The sequence below is a fragment of the Cydia amplana genome, chromosome 8 (assembly GCF_948474715.1).
Source record: "Cydia amplana chromosome 8, ilCydAmpl1.1, whole genome shotgun sequence".
In the NCBI taxonomy this organism is placed as follows: Eukaryota; Metazoa; Arthropoda; class Insecta; order Lepidoptera; family Tortricidae; genus Cydia; species Cydia amplana.
Genome location: NC_086076.1, coordinates 3,004,379 through 3,026,822, shown reverse-complemented (window position 1 = coordinate 3,026,822; position 22,444 = coordinate 3,004,379). Strand labels below are relative to the sequence as shown.

The following is a 22,444-nucleotide window of genomic DNA, read 5'->3' as shown; positions in this document are numbered from 1 at the left end:
AGGTAAGTGATGAAGAAGGAATACATTTTTCGGGTTCTCTAATATGTTCTCACTGCTGAGGTGAAAAGTTTTGTGAACAACAAGAGATCAAAGTTTGATATTTCTTCGAGTGCTTATTTTGAGTCCCGTGCAAGCGAAAGATTCTATACTAGATTCACGAGCGTAGCGAGTGAATCTAATTTAGAGTCTTGAGCGTAGTAAGGGACTCAAAAGCGCACGAGATGTAAATAACTTTGATCTCGTGTACAAATAACTATTTATCTGAATAGGCCAATACGCGCTTGTGTTTTGCCTTAGGGCCTGTTTACATTTATTGATAAGTGTTTAGTTTACGAGTTCAATACATTTTTGCTAGTAAATAAACACAAGGACTATCAAGGACTATCGATTCTCGAAATGACATTTATATGTCAAAGGTTTCAATTGTTTGGTTGAGTTTAATACATTAAACAACAGTTTAATACATGCCTGAGTTACAACAACTTTTGTATGAAAGATAATCAAATTTACAAAAAATATCTTACGTGACTTAGATTCCTTAAATGTAGGTACCTACTTAGGCATACGCCGAAGTTAACGGAATTCAATAAAAACGACATGTTTATGATAGGCGTAGGTAAGGGCCTGCATAATAAGGTTAATGTGTTACTAAGTAGCACAGAGATCAAATTCGTTGACTACTCGGACAGGTTTTTGGGCGAGTTGAGAGAGAAATTTGTGATTGGACTAGAATGTCACAGGTTATAAATGTTTCCGTACAAAAAAGCCGTTATTTTTATTAGAATAATCACTTGATTATAAAAGTCGTTTATTTAAATAAGACTGCATGTTTAGGGCTCCGTACCCGAAGGGTAAAAACGGGACCCTATCACTAAGACTCCTCTGTCCGTCTGTCTGTGGCTGTTTGTCTGTCCGTCTGTCCATCACCAGGCTGTATCTCATGAACCGTGATAGCTAGGCAGTTGAAATTTTCACAGATGATGTATTTCTGTTGCCGCTATAACAACATACCTATACTAAAAACAGAATATAATAAATATAAGTGGGGCTCCCATACAACAAACGTGATTTTTATGCCGTTTTTTGCGCGATAGTACGGAACCCTTCGTGAGCGAGTCCGACTCGCACTTGACCGGTTATTTGTTATAGCCTTACCTAGTTTACCTACTAGCCCTTTGCTCGCATTGGGCAACACATATAAAACAAGTAACGCAGTCTGTCGTAACTGTATCCGTGAAACTAGCGAGGCCGTGCGTTGCACTTCCCTGATGAAAGAGCTCGCTCGGGCGCGACGGTGTTCAATGTTACCCACGTTACCCCTATGGCCCGATTTGAGTCAAGATTGTGACTTTACTGCCGAGTGAAGAGTCGAGAACAAATTGTGTTGTCAATTTATAATGCTGATAAACGGTGTTTGCCACGCGAAAGATAATTATAACGCATTTGCGGGCCCAGCATGGTTCCATTTTTATCGCCAGTCACTATGCCCGTCACTTTCGCACTTACATACTTGTTAGAACGTGACAGGGGTGACAAGCGATAAAAATTCGACCGTGCTACCGCCGCTGAGGACCTAGACAAGATGACAATCGACATTCTACAAACGCCAAACAGTAAGATATAGTCACATACGATTATCGTATGATGATACGATAATCGTATGATGATACGATAATCGTACCTTCGAAACTAGTTACCATATAAATAAATTTATGCCACAATAATTTATTTATTTTCCTCGTTGAACTACATAACTACCCAAGTCATAAATCGATCACTTTTGTGTTTTACTAATGAAAAATGTTTATTTATATACTGAAATAGATGCCGCATAAGAAAAAGTGACGAAGCCCTCCAGTGGTGAAGGCCGGATATAATGTATTATTATAGTAATGCGACTACTTAAAAACACACATCAAAATATTTAATAAAATAATTTGATTTGTTTTAATTTTTAACAAGCAGAAACGTCTGCGAACGATGCTATATATAAGCTTAGATTAAATTTAAAAATGGAAAAATTCACCCAAGACAATAAGTTTTTAATTTTATTCAAAGTTTAATAATTTGATTTGTTCCCAAAGTTGTGCAAATGTTTATTTGTTAACAATATAGGGTACAGTTGATAGGGATGTTAACAGTTGTAAGAAGCGCTGGTGGCCTAGCGGTAAGAGCGTGCGACTTGCAATCCGGAGGTCGCGGGTTCGAACCCCGGCTCGTACCAATGAGTTTTTCGGAACTTATGTACGAAATATCATTTGATATTTACCAGTCGCTTTTCGGTGAAGGATAACATCGTGAGGAAACCGGACTAATCCCGATACGGGCCTAGTTTACCCTCTGGGTTGGAAGGTCAGATGGCAGTCGCTTTCGTAAAACTAGTGCCCACGCCAATTACTGGGATTAGTTGCCAAGCGGACCCCAGGCTCCCATGAGCCGTGGCAAAATGCCGGGACAACGCGAGGAAGATGATGAGATGATGATAGGGTACAGTTGTAAAGGTTGGAGTCTTCTAGTAAGTTTGTAAGTATAAAATACCAGTGAAGACCCCGCTCTTCCATAACATCAGGTGTAGAACTTGTAACAAATATTATGCATATGTATATAACATTATTTACGGAAATATCATTCTTGCCTTCAACATAATGTGGATGCATCAGAACAACGGAAGTAATTGCATATTATAATGTATTATAATCGTTTTCCTCAATAAATAAATTCTTTTCCGAGATCTATTGATCTAACTGAATCCTGAATATTAGTAGGGATGATGGTACCAGTGCACACGGTACATAGACAGAGTCACAGGCTGGACATAATCATATAATCTAATACCTTTAAACGAGCAATTTTTATTTATTTATTATCTATTTATATATATATGTATATATATATTTCGGGGATCTGGGAAACGGCTGTAACGATAACGATGAAATTTGCTATATGGGGGTTTACGGGGACGGGCGAAAAATCGATCTTACTAGGTCTTATCTCTGGGAAAACGCTCATTTTTGAGTTTTTAAATGTTTTCCAAGCAAAACTCGGTCTCCCAGATATTCATACCTTTAAACGAGCAATTCTTGTATATTTATATATTTCGGAGATCTCAGACAGGGCTCTAACAATTTAGATGAAATTTGCTAAAATCGAGCTAGCTAGGACTTATCTCTGGGAAAACGCGCATTTCTTAGTCGTTATTTGTTTTCCGAGCAAAGCTCGGTATCCCAGATATTAATATTTAATTTCTGCTTGCTGCGAGAATCTTATTTATATTAAGGAAAAATATCTCCCACAATCATCTAATATCTGGGAGACCGAGCTTTGCTCGGAAAACATATAAAAACTCAAAAATGCGCGTGTTCCTAGAGATAAGACCTAGCTATATCGATTTTTCGGCCTCGAAATGCCCCGTATACCAAATTTCATCGAAATCGTTAGGGCCCGGCCACATGTCAGCGGTGCGGCGCCGCCGCCGCCGCGCGGCGCGGCACCGCAGAAATCTGCGGCACCGCAAACCGCTCTGCGGCGACGCCCGCCGCAACGCAAAATTTTGCGGTGCCGCGCTGCGGCGCCGCAAAGCGGTGCGCGGCGCCGCGCGCGGTGCCGCAAAGCGGTGAGTTTCGCCGCGCGCGGTGCCGCCGAGCGGCGTGCGGCGCCGCAGATTTCTGCGGTGCCGCGCCGGTATTTTCTTTTGAAATGATTTGCATCTTCATTCATTATACGAAGATATGGGTTCACCCAAAATTTTCTTTCCAATTGTTTTTTTTATTTCTGCGCCTTCTTAATAGCGCTGGCAGTACACCGAGAAATTCAGTAAAATGTTGCAAATGATGTTAAAGGTATGAAAATCGGTACGATTGATATTTAGGACATTTGAAACAATTTGACCCGAAGCACCATTAAATAAAAAAAAAACGAGATGAGTTATCTTTTTTTTGTACGGAATTTAAAGAAAACTGTTTTGAAACCCATCGTGTGTGGTATTAAACGAAAGGGCTTTCTGAGCCGATTCCAAAAATATCATATCATTACATTTCAGTCATTTTTTTTAAATTATAATAAAAATAATTTTCAAAACATACCAAGTTTGGTCTTCTCCAGATACAATACCGTTCAATATTTTTTTGTAAAATATACCTCAAATTATACCTAATATCCTCATATCTAACCCTAAGAAAGCAATTTTGAAAATAATTACATGAAGTATTTTTTTTTTAATTTTTCAATTTTACAAAGTGTGATCTATGAATCTCTCAATTAAATATTTAAATAGAAAGCATAGTTTTTCCAGAAAGTCGCTTATATCTCGGAATTATATATCAAGTTTCAATACTCTTATTTTACCCGAATGACATTATGAGTAATTCGGCAGGGGTATTATTACACTTTGTAAAATTGAAATAGTATTTTATGCAACCGTTGTTTAAGAGGGGTCAAAAAAGGCGAGTGGCGTGAGTAACAATTTGAGGCGAAGCCGAAAATTGTTAATAAAGACGCCACGAGTATTTTTGACTCCGTTAAACAACGTTGCATACAAATCTTTTTCTACGACCAAGCACTTACTTTGAAAAAAAATTGTAAATTTAACAAATATTTTTCATTCAACAAAAATAATACTTTAAACAAGTGGAATCATATAGGACATATATGTAGGTAAACAAACCAAAAGTATACAGCTAAGATACGCGACCCAGCCACCGCGCCCCGCGCCCCATGGCCGTATGGTCAGCGACACCTTCTAGTAACTCATGAGGCCCTGGTACTTGCTCTTAGTTAAATTACAATTTTGGATAGTTTTTTTTTCTCTATTTTGGCCACAGTAGCCTATGGAGACTAACAAGCAACGCTAAGCGGTATTCGTAGTCTATGGATCTTGCTATATTACGGGTGTCACATGCGCGTTTCTGACTTCTGAAGGAATTTTATTGTTTCTACTATAGAACCTAATGAATATTTTGTAAATTGGCAGCAATGCACTTAGTACTCATCTGTCAGAGATGACAATTAAAATTAGGTTGGCAACAATGTATTTCATACAATATTTTTTAAGTGGTGATTACACGAAGTATCGTAAACGTACCAAAAAGATACTGCGTGTATGCACAAATACTTTTTTGGGGAATAGACTAAAGACTTGTCTTGACAACTATAACATAGGGGTTTAAATGTGTGTGTGTACGACCTTTTAAATGACAAATAAAGGTACGGGAGTAGAAAAAATTAAAACAAATATACTAAATGTAAATATTTTCAAAATTGCTTTATTAGAATTATATATATTTATTTATTTATTTAATCTTTATTGCACAAATGAAAATACAAACGTACAAAAGGCGGACTTAATGCTAAAATGCATTCTCTACCAGTCAACCTTCGGGCAAATCAGATAACTTGTAGGCGGTGCAATATCATGTTATAATTACAAAACTAAGTAGGTACCTACTTTTACACAACTAAACAAATACAATGAATATAAATAATAAATAGATATAGATATGAGGATATTAGGTATAATTTGAGGTATATTTAACAAAAAATTTTTAACGGTATTGTATCTGGAGAGATTATTTGTTGGTGCTTCGGGTCAAATTGTTTCAAATGTCGTAAAGATCAATCGTACCGATTTTCATACCTTTACCACCATTTGCAGCGTTTTTTGGCGAACCGCTATCGCTATAACAACAGCAAGAGCAGAACACGTGTGAAGGGATCCATGTCTGATTAAACAACTGGTAGTCGAATTTTATTCTTTACTATGCAGCGTGGCATCGCACGCGGCGCCGCACGCCGCTTGGCGGCACCGCGCGCGGCGAAACTCGCCGCTTTGCGGCACCGCGCGCGGCGCCGCGCACCGCTTTGCGGCGCCGCAGCGCGGCACCGCAAAATTTTGCGTTGCGGCGGGCGTCGCCGCAGAGCGGTTTGCGGTGCCGCAGATTTCTGCGGTGCCGCGCCGCGCGGCGGCGGCGGCGCCGCACCGCTGACATGTGGCCGGGCCCTTAGAGCCGTTTCTGAGATCCCCGAAATATATATACATATAAATAAATAAATATGCAAGAATTGCTTGTTTAAAGGTATAAGATAAGATAAAGTCAAATAGAATGATACATCATACATGTAGATAGTATGAGGTACGTGGTTTCGAACGGAAGTAGGTATAGGTACACTTAGAAAACGAGGTAGTATTACGGGAAACCCACGTTTTGACGTAATCCAATCTAATCTCTAGTTAACGATGGATAATGACTGGTCTATGTATTACTGCATTAAGGTATATGAACTGCATAGCTTACAGGCGTAATCTAATTTTAATTATAGGATTAATAGGATGGATTCGATCTGGATTAGATATGGATGGGATCGGTCATTGTCAAAAGTGACGTTTTTGGTTGAGTAAATGTCAATTAGTGTCCGACCGAAGGTTCGGTTTCGGTTTCGGTTTCGGCCAGTTTCGGCCAAAAAATCATGTTTCGGCTGTAGTTTCGGTTTCGACCAAAAAACGGCCGAACCTTTCGGCCGGGCCGAAACTTACGAAATGGTACTTCGGACAAAGACCAAAAGTTGGGGAATAAGTAGGACAACAATATTAATACCTACATATACTGATTCATGTATATTAGGTACAGACATTAATTGGTTTATTATAAAACGAAACTTACGAAATGGTACTTCGGACAAAGACCAAAAGTTGGGGAATAAGTAGGACAACAATATTAATACCTACATATACTGATTCATGTATATTAGGTACAGACATTAATTGGTTTATTATAAAACACAATTCCACTAATGAGGGCGCCACTGGACGGTTGACGCAGTCTTAAGAGGCTGTCAATACCTATAAGTGAATGAGATAGCACTGTCGCATGTTACTGGGCCCTGGGCAAGATAATAATAAGATAACTAGCCTCACTTTTTACCTCAATTTACCATTGGTTTGTGTTCCACATGTCCTCTACTTCAGCTTAGCCTTTGGCCTCGCTGCGCCATGCTCGGCCTGCGGTCTCGCTTTTGAATACAATGGACATTGGTTGGAGTCTGTGCTCAACTACTTATCCTGAAGCCTTAAGCACGGCTTTGACTTCGCATGAAAGTTCGCCTCAATGGGGCACTTCGGACTTTTTGGCCCAGGTGAAGATCGGTACCCGGCCCAGGTGAAGATCGGTACCCGGCCTTGCGATATTGTTAACAAAAAATTTCACGCTCGCTGCGCTCGCGTTTTTGGTTGACCCTGTGTCTACATGTTAGCTTGACTGGTGAATGAATAGAGTTAGACCAAGAAAATTCTGCAATGATTTTGATAGCATACGCAGTGCAACTAGTGCAAATGTTATTTATACGTCATAATTTCATAGAAGTTTTGACGTTTAAAATAACACTTGCACTGCGTGTGTTATCAACTTATCAAAATCGTTGCAGAATTATCTTGGTCTAACTCTAGTAATTTTCATAAAAAACTGCTTAAGTAACATCAATTTCAAGGACATTGGGTGTTGACAGCCCCATAATATGTGTGTAAAAGCGGTTTTATGACATTTTTTCAACGATTTTAACAAGTCTACAAAAGTTTCGGTTTCGGTTTCGGCCGAAACTAGAGCCAAAGCCGAACATTCGGTTTCGGTTTCGGTTTCGGCAAAAAAACATGTTTCGGTCGGACACTAATGTCAATTGACACTGACAGATCAGATCAATAACTAATCCTTTTGGCGTCGACCCTTCCTCGCACAAAGAATAAGTAGTATAGCGATACAGCGAGGAAATGCTGCCAGCATATACGGCACCATGCCGCAGGGGAATAGTTTTTAGTTAAATAACTAAAACTATTTTAAGATTAGTTTTATTTATTTTTAGATTTAGATTTAGTTTTTAAGTTTTATAGGTAAGTGTATGGAATAAAAGTTACTAATTATCCAGATCTGATTCACATCATCTTATTAAAATGCGAATACATCTGTTAGACATGCACTCATACACCATGGTTTGTCAGCAAAACCAAAATCAACCGTCCTCCATTTAGGTACAATTCCTAATTTGTTGTTTGTAAATATTAGCCATTTACACTTGAAATCACAACTTAATTTCAATGAAACTGCAACAAATCAAATACTTGTTCCAATTTTCGACTTCTGACAACTCATCAATTAGTAATAATAATAAAACACATACAATAGCAAAATTAACCGCTAACACAATAAGTTATGCACTTTATACGGTGCATTTTGCATTAGTAGGTAATTGATGCTTATTTGTAGAATAATGCAGTCAAAGTTCAAATAAGTGCATTTTTAAAACTGCCAATCATTGCCTTCAAGCGGCCTCACTGTAAACATAACCCGAGTAGGTATATGTATTTCTAAATTCCGTACCTGAGAGGCATAACACTGTAAGTCCATTTTTTGTGATTTTCGGTTTTTTACAGTATCGTACATAATTTCTGATGCTCCATCGATCCATAAAACTATATTTATCGATAATACAACCAATTCCAAATTTTTCAAATGCATTTTACTGTAAGTATATAACCCTCTGGGAAACATTTTGATGTAGGTAAGTGAAATACAGTAAAATGCTACTAGGTTCATTTTAAGGTATGTCCAGAGAATTTACGGTTCTGAGTGCACATACACTATAATGCTAGGCATATTGTAAGGCATTTTACTGTATGTCCTGACTAAAATTGAAATTTCCATATAAAGTTGATTACAATGGTCATTTGCAAACGGACTTGTTATTGTTATAAAAATGATATTACAGTATTTTCAATCATGTTAAGGATCTTTAATATTACTGTAACTCCTCGAATTTGAAATAAGCTTCGAAGCAGAATACTGTATGTGGGGTAGTTTTTTTAGTTTTATTGAAAAATATATCTTCTAAGTACAAAATCATAACTCGAAAGTAACACATATTAATGTCAAGTATATTTACTGTTGATTAATTAAAAAAAACTGTGACACAAACCTCTTGTGTGTCATTTTATGTTGTTCGAAAATCCTTTTGTAACACAAATCTTGATGACACAAAATCGCTTCTCCTGTAAAATTACTAAAATGGCACTTACAGTGTTATGCCTCTCAGGTACGGAATTGTTAAATTGTACCTATGTATAGGTAGTCACACAACCGAAGCAAAAACGATTCTGTCACAGGGGAGATGGTCCTCTTAGCATTGGTTTACAATCCTCTAGGAGAAGGATACTCCAAAATAAAACCCGGAATGGAGTTTTCGTGTAGGATACAACCTGAAATAAGCGGCAGATTCCTGCAGCTGGCCTGTCTCCACACGTATTGGCTCGCCTTTCCTGTGGGATAAGACAGTGAAGCCGAGAGGGTAATGCAGGTGCTGGGCATCCCTGCGTTTCCTTAATTCCGTCCCAGGCGGTGTAATGTCTAAAAGGTCCCACTGATTAACAGTCCGCCGGACGATATCGGCCTGTCAGTTAGAACTAAAAGTTGACAGCTCCGAACAACTGACAGGCCAATATCGTCCGGCGGACTGGTAATCAGTGGGTCCCTTTACACCACAAATCGTCTGCAATAGACGCTAAGGCCAATGATAGGTAGTCAAAAAGCTTAGAAATTAATTTATTGAGTACCAAAGTTTGGCCTACGGGTAAGTGTGGCTGATGGCCATCACATTGGGCCTCTTTACACTTTACACATTTATTAGTGCTTATTGCAAGTATAAAACATTTACATACCACTAAACGAAAGTAGCAAGTGACACTAATCAATGTGTAAACAGGCCTCAATGTGAAGGCCATACACTTGTCTCTATGTCACATAGTCGTATAGTGACAGCAGCATGTTTCTCGGTGGTTAAATTCGAGGCACAACTTTTTCTTAAAATGTAAACTTCCAGAATTAATTAATCTTTAACTAAAACTTTAAAATTATCTTAAATCATTTTTAATTGACTATGTTGCAAGACGTCCATTTTGAATGTTTTACATAAAAATTCGGTTAACTGCATCGCATTATGCACATTAACCAAAAATACAGTTAGAAACAGGCGTGTCGAGTTATTAGGGCCCATGCTGTATAATGAAATCAAATTCGAGTTCTACAACGGTAAACCTGTGAAATTACGGAAGAAATACGACCCAAATTAAGCATTTTTAATAGATACCTACTAGAACTATAAAACTCATAATATATTATACATTCCGTGGCTCAGAATTCTAATAAACATGCATGCACCAGGCTGGCTAATTTCACTACCATCTTCTAATCTTACATATAATTACATCCACAGACAAGACATCCTCTAGACTGAGCATAGTAACGCTACCCCCTCTGCCACAAATATACCTACGGTAGTTTTTCTCCATCTTCGAGTCAAGTGTCAGAATCCCGTGCCGTGATTGGTCCGTGTCTTTGAACGGACCAATCACGGCACGGGATTCGCTCACCTCGGCCCCCGCACCCCAGTATTTTTGGCAGCATCGGTTTCATGAAATAATTGCTCTAAACTCCGTCTAGAGGATTCCTAGTGAAGTAGTCAATGATTACATCCCTAATAATTCCAATCGTTCACACCAGTATAATTAGACCTCCATTTACATATAGTTGTAACTGGCTTACCTATATATCTACTTAATTTCGACCTTATAACCATTGTTTTAAAAACACGAACAACAAAGACTAAGATTTCACTACCATCTTCTAACCTTGCATAATGCTACCTTTGCATAATTACAGCCCTAATAATTCCAATCGTTCACACTCGATCTAACTGACGCTATCACTTATATACCTACTTCATTTCGACCTTATAACCATTGTTTTAAAAACACGAACAATAAAAACTAAGATTTCACTACCATCTTCTAACCTTGCATAATGCTACCTTTACATAATTACAGCCCTAAGTTATTCCAATCGTACACACCAGTATAATTAGACCTCCATTTACATATAGTTGTTACTGGATTCAAGGCTACAATTTACTGACGTGCAGCGTTACGTAGTGTCGGCGCTGCGCAACGTGATGATCAAATCAGCAATTAGCGAGTAAATGACACTACGACACGCGAAATCTGTGATTGGTCCGAATGATATTTATTGTACGTAACACTGAAATAAGTACTCTTGTACAGATTATATAAATACATACTACGGTTTGCTGTTCGAGATTGATGTTTACAAAGTGCGGGAACAAATGAAACTTACTATAACCTCCTAAGACCCTGCGTACAATTTTTTGTACATATTCCATAAAATATTTTAAACTTTCATTGAGTACTAAAATATTTTAAACTAAGGGTTCCAAATTCAAAAACAAAACAAATGCTTCTGGATCTGAGGAGGATAAGTCGATATCGATAAAATTACGACCTTAAGAGCATTTAGTAACTGGAGACACCTTGTCTGTCACTTTCTGTACAAAACAGTCTGCCGATTTTTGCGGGGGAGGGGCACGTCAAATGTATGCCATGTCAGATAAACGTCAGTCCATATAAAAGTTTGCACAAACGTGCAAGGTTTTCGGCAGGATTACGACGTAAGACACAGGTGGTACCGTTGAAATTTTTAAATATTACTGTCGCTATTTACAACAGAATGAACTGAATTATTATTTTATGTAATTTTGATTAGTTCAAAATGACCAGTCAATGTCAGAAGTCAGGGTTTTTTACTTAACCTTCTTTACTTTCGAAGAAAAACTATGGAAACATTTAAATTTTGTGACAAAACGGCGCAAATCGCCTCTTTAACTTTAACTGCCAATAATGTTTAGAATGTTGTCAACTTTAAATAACAGTAGAATGATCTGACCACTGCGTACAATCGGACTTTGGCCGCGCTGCGCGAGCGCACGTATTCAAAGTGATTATTGACAAATTAATTACGTTATTCATAAACGCTTTACACAAGCCTCAATTGACTTAACCCTTCTTTGCATGGCGATGGAGTCCCACGAATTAATAGTACATACATTAATTACCATACAACTGCGAATTACCTTTTCGTACGTGTAGAACACACGTTTTACAGTACATATGGCCCGTTAAATTTTCGACATAGGCACGTATTGTGCTAATTACCACATTAGGGCGGTAAATTAGCACCATATTATTGTGTACTGTAAAGGTACTTTTGGAGGTGATTGATATTTAAGACTGTCAACTTTCAACACTAATCCATTTTCATTTATATTTACATAAATATTATTTAGCCTATGCAACTTCTAACACTGATTTCGCAGTAAAATTCGATGTTATAATTTATTAAAAAAATTCTCAGAGTCACAAACAATTACTTGACACATATATTTATTTTGGGCAAAAAGAAAAAAACATGCAAAGAAGGGTTAAGTATTTCTAAGAAAGGTATAAAATATAAATTAAAGGCTGTGTAATGTATCTGTCATTCTGTGACACGTTATGCGTCAGCGCCTCTATACTGCACTTTCACAAAAACAGGATACTTGAGTAAGACGGAAACTGATCTAATAATAAATTAACGAACAGCCATATTCGAACTTTAAGATGCGTCAAATATTAGATATAGAAACGATATGGATCGGATATGTCAGTGTCAAAAGTGACCTTTTTTTGTATCTTATATTTGGCGTATCTTAAAGTTCTAATATGGCTGGAAGTTTGTTACTGGACATTAATATTATCTTGTGAGTGTTTGAGGTCAATCGTAAGAGAGTTACTTTTATTCTCGGCTTTAATCGAGCTTATGTTTTGTAATTAAAAATCAAAAATCAGGAATTGTACCTTAAAAGTTGGGTACTCAAAATGCATCTGGCTAAAAACCGCACTGAGAAATAACTTTGTGATGAGGAGTATTCAACTAAAAAGTTAAGAAAATATCAATATGGCATTCGTTGTTATTTAATAACGACATGTTACAAAAAAACTAAAATGTTACAAACAGAAACAAGTGAAACCACGGATATTACCCGTTCATGGACATTTTCGACAGCTGGTAATAATGGGGAAAAGCGAAAGTAAGTTACGTGTGCACTATTAGATTATTACGATGATATAATCATATCATACACATATCATGCCGTTAAGTGAGGCCTTTATGTTTTAATACCAACGTTTCTTTTCTTTTGGCATTTTGAACACGAGATAGTTAAGCATCGCTTCGTGACAAAAATACCGCTGACGGAGTTGAAAAGCTGCAAGAATTGTGCTGGAAGCGTTATCTCCTCTCTGTACAAAATGGGATAGAAAGTAATCCGAAGCAGCTCTGGTCTTTTATAAAAGCTCGACGGGGCGGTTCTGCATATCCTAAATCCTTTGAATACCAAGGTCAAACTTTAGATGATAACGCTCAGATTTGTGAAGGTTTTAATAATTTTTTTCACTCCGTATTCAGCTTGCCTCTCACGGTTTATCCTGACACGCATCTTGCGCCACCGTATTGTAACAGTGAGCAGATTGTCTCGGCAGTAAATATTTCGCCTGTTGAAATAGAAAATTTACTTCTAAATTAAATCCCAATGGCGGTGCTGGCAGCGATGGGATCCCCCCCTTTTTTAGGGTTCCGTAGCCAAATGGCAAAAAACGGAACCCTTATAGATTCGTCATGTCTGTCTGTCTGTCTGTCTGTCTGTCCGTCCGTATGTCACAGCCACTTTTCTCCGAAACTATAAGAACTATACTGTTGAAACTTGGGAAGTAGATGTATTCTGTGAACCGCATTAAGATTTTCACACAAAAATAGAAAAAAAAAACAATAAATTTTGGTGGTTCCCTATACTTAGAACTGAAACTCAAAATGTTTTTTTTTTCATCAAACCCATACGTGTGGGGTATGGGTTATATAGGTCTTCAAAAATGATATTGAGGTTTCTAATATAATTTTTTTCTAAACTGAATAGTTTGTGCGAGAGACACTTCCAAAGTGGTAAATGGTGTGCCCCCCCCCCTGTAACTTCTAAAATAAGAGAATGATAAAACTAAAAAAATATATGATGTACATTATACATTACTATGCAAACTTCCACCGAAAATTGGTTTGAACGAGATCTAGTAAGTAGTTTTTTTTAATACGTCATAAATCCCCTAAATACGGAACCCTTCATGGGCGAGTCCGACTCGCACTTGGCCGCTTTTTTACTGCGCTGCAGCATAATTATTATTTTATTATTTGAAGCCTTACGTGTCCCACTGCTGAGCGAAGGCCTCCCCCTAATTTCTCCACAGATCTCTTTCCAATGCTGTGTCTGGCCACTCCATCAAAAAAGGAGTGTAGTTCATCCCGCTATCGCCGTGGGGTCTGCCAAATCCCCCATTTGAATTTTTGGGCTCCCACTCTGTCCTACATTGCATATTAAAGGGTTTAGATATCAGTTTGGCAACCCATTACCTCTTACCTGAATAAAAAAAATATATCTTCTTTTTCACACTTCCTAACATCTTTGCGATTTCTCGGCTGAAGTTGCTTCTAAAACCCTGAATCTTTTTTTATTTATTTATTCCACATGCAATTTCAACTGTTTATGTTTTTTAGTCTAAAACGATATTCGCTCATGCGGTAGCCATTATGCCGAGTGCGGTTGGCAAAACGGTTGCGGTCCTAAGTCCTGCGTTTAGTGGTTGCAATAATTGGTTACCCTACGATGTGTCATTGACCTAGATGTATGGAAAAATACAACGTGCGCCCGAATAACTTGACACACTTCTACCATAATTTTTGATGCCCAATTTCAGTGAAAAATTGTTAGGGAAAGGCAAAAACAATTAGTTTACGAGTTATTTTCAAAATTAGCAAAAATATTATATTTAGGCAAACAAATAAGTAGCTACTCTCTAATCATACGCTACGCGCTGTCAGTTGTAATTTTTTTATTGCAGTAAATCGGACTATACTCATAAAAAAATAACAAAAGTAGGTACCTACTTTAATGTTTATCATTAAAAATATTTATTCAGATTTAAACAAATAAAACTAAACATAAATAATTAAACTAAGAACTAAACAAACTAAACTAAAACTACCTACCTAAAAAGTAAAAGCCTACAAATAGAAAATTGGTAATAAAATAGGAAAGGTTAAATCTATCACAGTAATAACAAACTTTTTACAAGCCTTCTTAGGAATGTGCTGACATAGACATATCAGCCACCATATTGTCTGTTACAATACCTATAGTATAAAAACCTACCGTTAACAGTCACAAAGGTTGACATACAAACTAAATTACCTCTAAAGTACAGCTAGTATATCGTTAACTTTTAACGGTATTTAATCGACTTCGAAAAGAATTCGAGTTCTTGAGAATCATCTCCATCCTGATTCTGTTGGGACCTTTTTAGGAGGTACAGTCAGCTGCAAGAGTACCTGACCCCCCTCTACGTAAGAGTTTGTTTGCAGGGGGAGGGAGGATAACTATCTCTGCAGCTACGAGTAGCTGACTGTACCTATGTTTCCTGATTTATCGAACACGGCGGAACCGATTCGAAAAAATCTTCTTTATTAAATGGTTAGAATCTGAAAATGGAGGAAGCTCTAAATTACACGACACGGTATAGCGATTTGGATATATTATTTAACCGTTGTCTAAATTATTGTCTTGTTTATAAACCAGATAATTCTGAGAAATAGAGGGAACTCTTCGCATATTACAGGCATATATTGCGCTTTTAAATAAATGTGTTATTAATTTGATCGATACGATATGATATTAGCTCATAGTTCAGTAATACCACAGAATAAATAATAATACTACAATACGTATATTTTAAGCAAATTATTTCCTAATAACATATTCCATTTGGTTTAAGTATGTAGATGCCAATATTGACTTAAGTATTACGTTCGAACAAGTACCTAAATATTATATTTAACCAGTTAATCTTCGTCAGACTCACATATGGTATTAGCTTATCTTAGATTTGTTTCCAATTTAGTGATCTTAAGCGTGCACGGCTCACTAATCGATTACAGTTAGATCATTCATTTCATGAACATAATTTTTTTAAATCAAATTTCTATAAAGAAATGTACCTACAGTGTATAATTGCATGAATTCTATAGTAATTTAATTTGTATTTTTCTTATTTACCTACTCGTAATGCATGGTAATTATAAGATGTAATGTTTTGAAAAGATGTGTCCCGCCGAGTTTGGTGCAGGTCCCATATTGGGATACCCTCCTCCAATTGAGTTAAATCTTCTCGAGGCAGAGGTGAGGAGGTTGGAGCCGATGTAGATAGCTTTATTTGACGTTCAAAAAGCACATTGTAATATGCCTACTTGAATGAACTATCTTTTATCTTTATCTTATCTTTACTGATAAGCGCGAGGTAGATACAGTTTTTTTATGAGGCACAGGAGTAGACGAATCGCCCGATGGTGAGCAATTACCGCGACCAATGGACTCCCACAACACCGGAGGGGTGGTAAGTGCGTTCCCGCATTTAAGATGGGAGTACGCTCTTTTCTTGAAGGTTTGAAGGTCGTGATGGTCCGCAATTCCGCAGGCGGCAGGCGAGTGAGCCGCGCCCCCCTTAAAGTGCGCCCCCACTTTGAAAACCCCTGGTCTAATGTCTTCAATTAGATCTAATATTTACTCTCATAAAAAAAACCATCAATAGGTAATAGGTACATAATTAAAGTATATCGATTTATTGAAGCCCACGGTGTATGTTTTTAATTTGTGAGAACGTTATTTAACATTGACATTGATCGGTATTTATCTTTTAAATTAAGTAGTATCTGTTCGAAAAGAGAAGAGTCGTGGAATGTACTGGGCCCCATACATTCCACGACTCTTCTCTTTCCGCACAGACTGTACATTTGTATTACATTATCAATAGTTTACTTTTCAAACATAACGACGAGTTTTAGATGACTTTGGATTTGACATTGACTCGAGTTTACTATTGTGTTCATAAAGGCGTATTCTGATTGTAATAACAGATTATGAATTTGACCTATTACCAGTACAATTTGACGGTACGGTTTAACCCGTTAACCACGGGTTACTGGAATAGTGCAAGTGGGCCTTGGTGTTAAAAATATTCTTACAAATTCACATCCTCTTATTTCAATCTGTACCCATACCAAAAGTCACTGACACATCTTGCTCGCACTAATATGTCAGTACGAGTGAGATGCATACAAAGTTACGTTCTGGATAGCGTTTATGTCAGTGCCAAACTGGTGGTAGCCACACAGCAGCAGCATAAGCTAGCTCAAAAAGTATGTTTACAAACTGCTACCAATTTTTTGGCAATGCTCTTGGTCTAGTTTATTTTTATGTGACTGCTACATAATGCCTAATATAGTTATGTACAGTTACATATATACATACACTACTTTATCTACGCACATTATTACAAGCTCTTTATGATGTGTTTAGCAAACACAGCACCGTACCACAGAATAAATAATAGTACTAGGTACAGAAGATTCACTCTCAAACAAAACGCGTCTTTTACGAAAGATGTGACCGCTAGGTGGCGCAAGCGCGAGCAAGCGGTCGTTCCATAGCGGTGAGCGGCAACTACTGTGGCTAGACACCATGGTATAATAATATACTCCGCCTGGTACTCTCTTCCGAGATTCGCGAATGACCTAACTGTCACTTGCCTACGTCATCATGCTGTTTACAGGTTCTCAAACTTTAAAATGTGGGAGAATTTTAACCAACGGTGAAAATTATTTTAACGGCATTAATTTGTAGTTATTCATGTAGGAACATAGTAAAATAAAACAAATCTATACTGCACTTTTCACTCCTACTCTTACAGTTCCGAATAGAGCAGCCAACCATTTTCGTAACAAAACATTAATTACTAAGCTTACGACGTGAAAAGTTTGGAAAACACTGCGACTGCTGACACTGAGCGAGAAGGAAATAACAATTAACACGCGTTCGACAAGGATGACAGTCAGGGACAAAATGGCGGATTGTCAAATGTGACTGCGCTATCCTGTGTTGCCAGTAGTGTAAACAGAATTACCCGAACGTCTGAAATTTCTTTCGTGAATCGGAAGATATTGCTAACGAATAATTAAAAATTACGTGTTATTGTAAAATTTAAGATAAAATACATATAAATGAAAATTATTAAATTATAAAGAAATATTTTAACTTATTAACCATAGATATAATGTACCCATGTAACATGTTATGTTGAAATAAAGTGGCAATGTTATTGTGACGTAGGCAAGTGACACTCTGGGAAGAGAAGACCATGTTTTATTAGACCATGCTAGACACCAATATTGGTGTGGGCCGCATGTACTTGTTGGTACTTGTAGCGACGCGACGAAATCGCGGAGTGAGCAACGTCTGACCGTACGCGTACAGTCACCACACGGGATTGTTACGCCATTTAGGGTTGGGGTTTGATTAGTAAGATGCCGTGTTAACAAATTCTGAACCTAGTTTGGTTAAATAGTTTGGCAAATAAAACAGAGCCTAATAGTTTACTCGTAGTTCATTCTAATGTGCTTGCGGTCGGCCCGCTCAAGTTGGTGATTATCTCGGCACTCCTGCGCACTCTTAGGCCGTACAATGTCGCAACGCACTCGCTGCGCTAAATAGCATCATAGAGAAAATAAATATAAGTAAAGAAAGAGATGGTAACCCCATACATCCAGTTTTATATTAAAAACGGATCACTCACGTTCTTAACAGTTAAATATTAAGAACGTGAGTGATCCGTTTTAATATATTTCATTTGTCTGACTGACAGTTCTTAAGGCTGCGTTTCCACCAGAGATGTGCGAGGATGCGTAGCGAGAGCGAGGGATGTGTTTGTTAAGAACCAATACAATCACTACACGCTGAGCGAGGAAAACAAACGAAGTGATTGAATCCTCGCACATCTTTGGTGGAAACGCAGCCTAAAACTAAATTCCGAGATAAACGGACCGTGAAAAGCGTGGGTAAATCTTATTCACGATCCAATAAAGGAACAAAAAAAACCGGCCACGTGCGAGTGGACTCGCGCACAGAGGGTTCCGCGCCATCAACAAAAAATAGAACAAAAAAATCGTGTTTGTTGTATGGGAGCCCCCCTTAAATATTTATTTTATTTTATTTTTAGTATTTGTCATTACTTATAGCGGCAACAGAGATACATCATTTGTGAAAATTTCAACTGTATAGCTATCGCGGTTCATTAGATACAGCCTGGTGACAGACGGACGGACGGATGGACGGACGGACGGACAGCGGAGTCTTAGTAATAGGGTCCCGTTTTTACCCTTTGGGTATGGAACCCTAAAAATACCGAAGTCATCCCATAAGTGTTCCGTGAACAAAGTTTTGTACGGAACACTAAAAATTACTAAGTTTAAACATTTTTTTAAATCGAAGATCGCAAACAAACGACCTTGTAAAACATCAAACATCGCATGTAAAACATTGCATTGAACCACTTTTAAGTACATACTTAATACCTAATAAATAGGTGTAGCAATGCATTGCGTTGACTTTTGACCTGCATTATTAGCTGCATGTTACGTCTTCCTGCAATACACAGAAATAGTACAAAGTACGGACTGATTGTTTTAGAGATTTTAAATTATCTTTTAATGATAAAAGAATCAACTTTAGTTAGCAAAAAGGTCAAAGACGTTGAGAAAACCGTCTTTTCTTTGGACAATATACAGAGGGGCTACCGCGAAAACCGAAAATACAAATTGCGGGGATCATTCTCTTTTACTCCAATAAAGGCGTAAATAGAGTGACAGAAAAATTGATTTCATTGATCAAAAATTTAATCAACTTTTGATATCACAAATGTTCATACCTATTGTCATAATCATAATATTCATAAAGATAAAATAACAAAAAAAAATATTTGCTTGGTAAGGTTTTTTATAATTTTGGCATTTATTAAACAATACGTGACATTTAATTACCGGCATTTTTCTCTCAACGGCCCATTAGCCTAGATCATAATTAGGTTCGTCCTAAGCACTATAAGCTAACACCTGACGTTTCCCCCTGGTCTTTGGACCGAGGTATTCAGGCCAACAAGCCTAGGCATTTCGTCACAGTTGCCAAAACAAACAAAACTAGCCTGTATTGCGATAACGTCAAAGTGCATTAGAAACGCATGAATTAACTTGGCTTGTGTATATACGGTTAAATGGGAAGAGCCATGGTGTGAATGAAAGTGTATAGTATGGAGGGGTCTTCTTAAATTGGCAGTAGTTTTACTACATCAGGTATGAGCTGAGTTGCAAAATGTATTGGTTTGGTATTGGTTAAACAGGAGAGTATGTTATTGATGTTTGAAGTAAGATGAGCCTTTTTGGAGCTACAGTATTTTGTTTAGTTCATGTTTTGCTTGAGTAAGTGAGATTTTAATTGTTTATGCTAGCTTTTGACCGACTTCCGAAAACGAGATGTTACTCATCTTTAGGTAATGTATTGTTTGGAAATTTTTGCTCAATAGGTATTTCGCCATGGAGTGTTGAGTTTTTTTTTTTTTTGTAAACCGACTTAGCTATAGAGCCTATGTATGACCTGGTTTGACTTAAGATATGGACAATCATTCGGCTGACTCAACAGCACATTATAAGTACCTATAGTATTGTCATCCGAAATACAGAAATATACTAAATTTCAGCTCAAAACTGATGTTCTAAAGACTGTACAGCCACTGCAAAGTGGTTCAAATTTAAGTTACAAAATTACAAATATACACGGTGAAGGTAAACAGTGTGTAAAAAACAATATTGTATAAATCAGAGACATACGAATTATAATAATACACCGTAAACTTTATATCAAACCGTATACAAACGTCATAGCGCGCCCGAATTGGGTGAAAATCAAATAGGCCGCATTGCCTCCCTTATTAAACGGGAACCGTGACTTACCGAAACTAACAAACACATTTTTAATTCCAGCAAAATTAAGCTTTAACTCTTATTGTTAAAGTTCAAATTCAAAGCGAGGGAAAGCGAAAGTTAGGAGATTTTGAAAGTAATGTTTTTCAATATGGCCGTCATAGGGAGAGGAGGAAATTCTCCCACCCTCAAAGCTCGCTCAGTTTCATTCTGAACTTCGACACGGACGCACGCGAGTTATGTGCCAAAAAGTCCTAAAATACTTCCATATTGTGCTATGATTCGGTACATGTCTTCCTATATCCGTAGTGACGGTACGTATTTGTCCTATTTGTGTGCTTTGGAAAGGTCAAGGGTTATTGAGGCCTGCCATCGATTTGATGCGGATTTAAAATGTTCTATTGATAGGCATAGGGAAATGGGCTCACGTTTTGGTACTACAATACGCTCCAATACTTTACTTATTTTATTTACCATGTATATTTGTTTTCGTGAGTTCCCGATTTTGAGGCATTAGTACATAATTATGCCATAACAAATACTTACCATGCTATAATACTATTCGTTTGGCACCTTTGATTTTCTCTGCAGCTGACTGTACAGCATGGCAAGTCGTTTTATCTTCGTAGTATTACTGCAGCAGTATTGCAGCGCGACATTACTGCCGACTGCGTTGCTGCCGCAAATGTCAAAATCGTTGTTGCTGTCCGGATTTTTGATTTTATGGCAGCAATGCAGTCGCAAATGTCATAATCGTCGTTACTGCCCGGATTTTTGACATTTGTGTCAGCACTGCAGACGCAAATGTCAAAATCATTGTTGCTGCCCGGGTTTTTGACATTTGTGTCAGCAATGCAGTCGGCAGTAATGTCACGCTGCTATACTGCAGCAGAAATACGACGATATAATAATAAAATCCAAGGGCGCAAAATTTTGATAGGTATTTTTAATTTTTTTAGCTTTAGTTATTAGTTGTAGTTAATTTTAGTTTTATATTCATTTTATAACACTTATTACCTATACATTAAATGAGTTATTAATTACAAAATATAAATCGGGCCAAAAAAATAATAATCCAATTGCATATTATGTAAATGATTTTATAAAAACAATCGATTTGCACTAAAATTATATCAAAATAAGGTAATTATATCTTCCTAAGGCCCAAGGTCCTACCTATAGTACCTATTCAGATCGATGTAATTTAAACCATGTTCAATTGGAACAGAGTCGCTTTTGCTTTGTTTCGTTCAATTTTCAAACAACGCAAAATAAACTCTATTTCCTACAATTTAGGTTAAAATTTTGGATGTTTCGTTTGCCTCGCCTTGGGAGGATATTCGGATTCGGACTGAACCACGCACCGTTACTGTTGCAGTATTGCGGTGCGACATTGCTGCCTCAAATGTCAAAACCAATCAATGTTAATACGAACGATACCTTTAACTATTGGTTAACACCTTTTTCTGTCTGTCTGTAATTTCGCAATATACTTACCTAGTTGTTCCTTTCGTGAGTTTCGTGTAACGACGACTAAGCAAATATAATAATTACATGTTGTGTCAAAATTGGCAACAAACTAGCAAGTTAAAATAATGTATGTAAATATTATATGAGTAAACGTATGTAAGCGATATTTCTCTTTGCATTGACAACCTGTGCTACTT

General features: G+C 37.4%; 2 protein-coding genes across 3 annotated transcripts in view; one reads left to right on the top strand and one right to left on the bottom strand.

Moving 5' to 3' along the window:
- The window catches only part of LOC134649976 (very long chain fatty acid elongase 7), a 36,820-nt gene that overhangs the window by 1,934 nt on the left and 12,442 nt on the right, over nt 1-22,444 (top strand). The window contains exon 1 of one of the 2 annotated variants that reach the window (XM_063504790.1): nt 20,973-21,091. The exons of the other annotated variant lie outside the window; for it this stretch is intronic. The gene's annotated coding sequence lies outside the window, so the exon portion shown is untranslated. Of the gene's footprint in view, nt 1-20,972; nt 21,092-22,444 lie in introns of those variants that run through there. 2 annotated transcript variants of the gene reach the window in all.
- The window catches only part of LOC134649972 (very long chain fatty acid elongase 7-like), a 144,437-nt gene that overhangs the window by 117,964 nt on the left and 4,029 nt on the right, over nt 1-22,444 (bottom strand). The gene's annotated exons all lie outside the window — the stretch shown is intronic.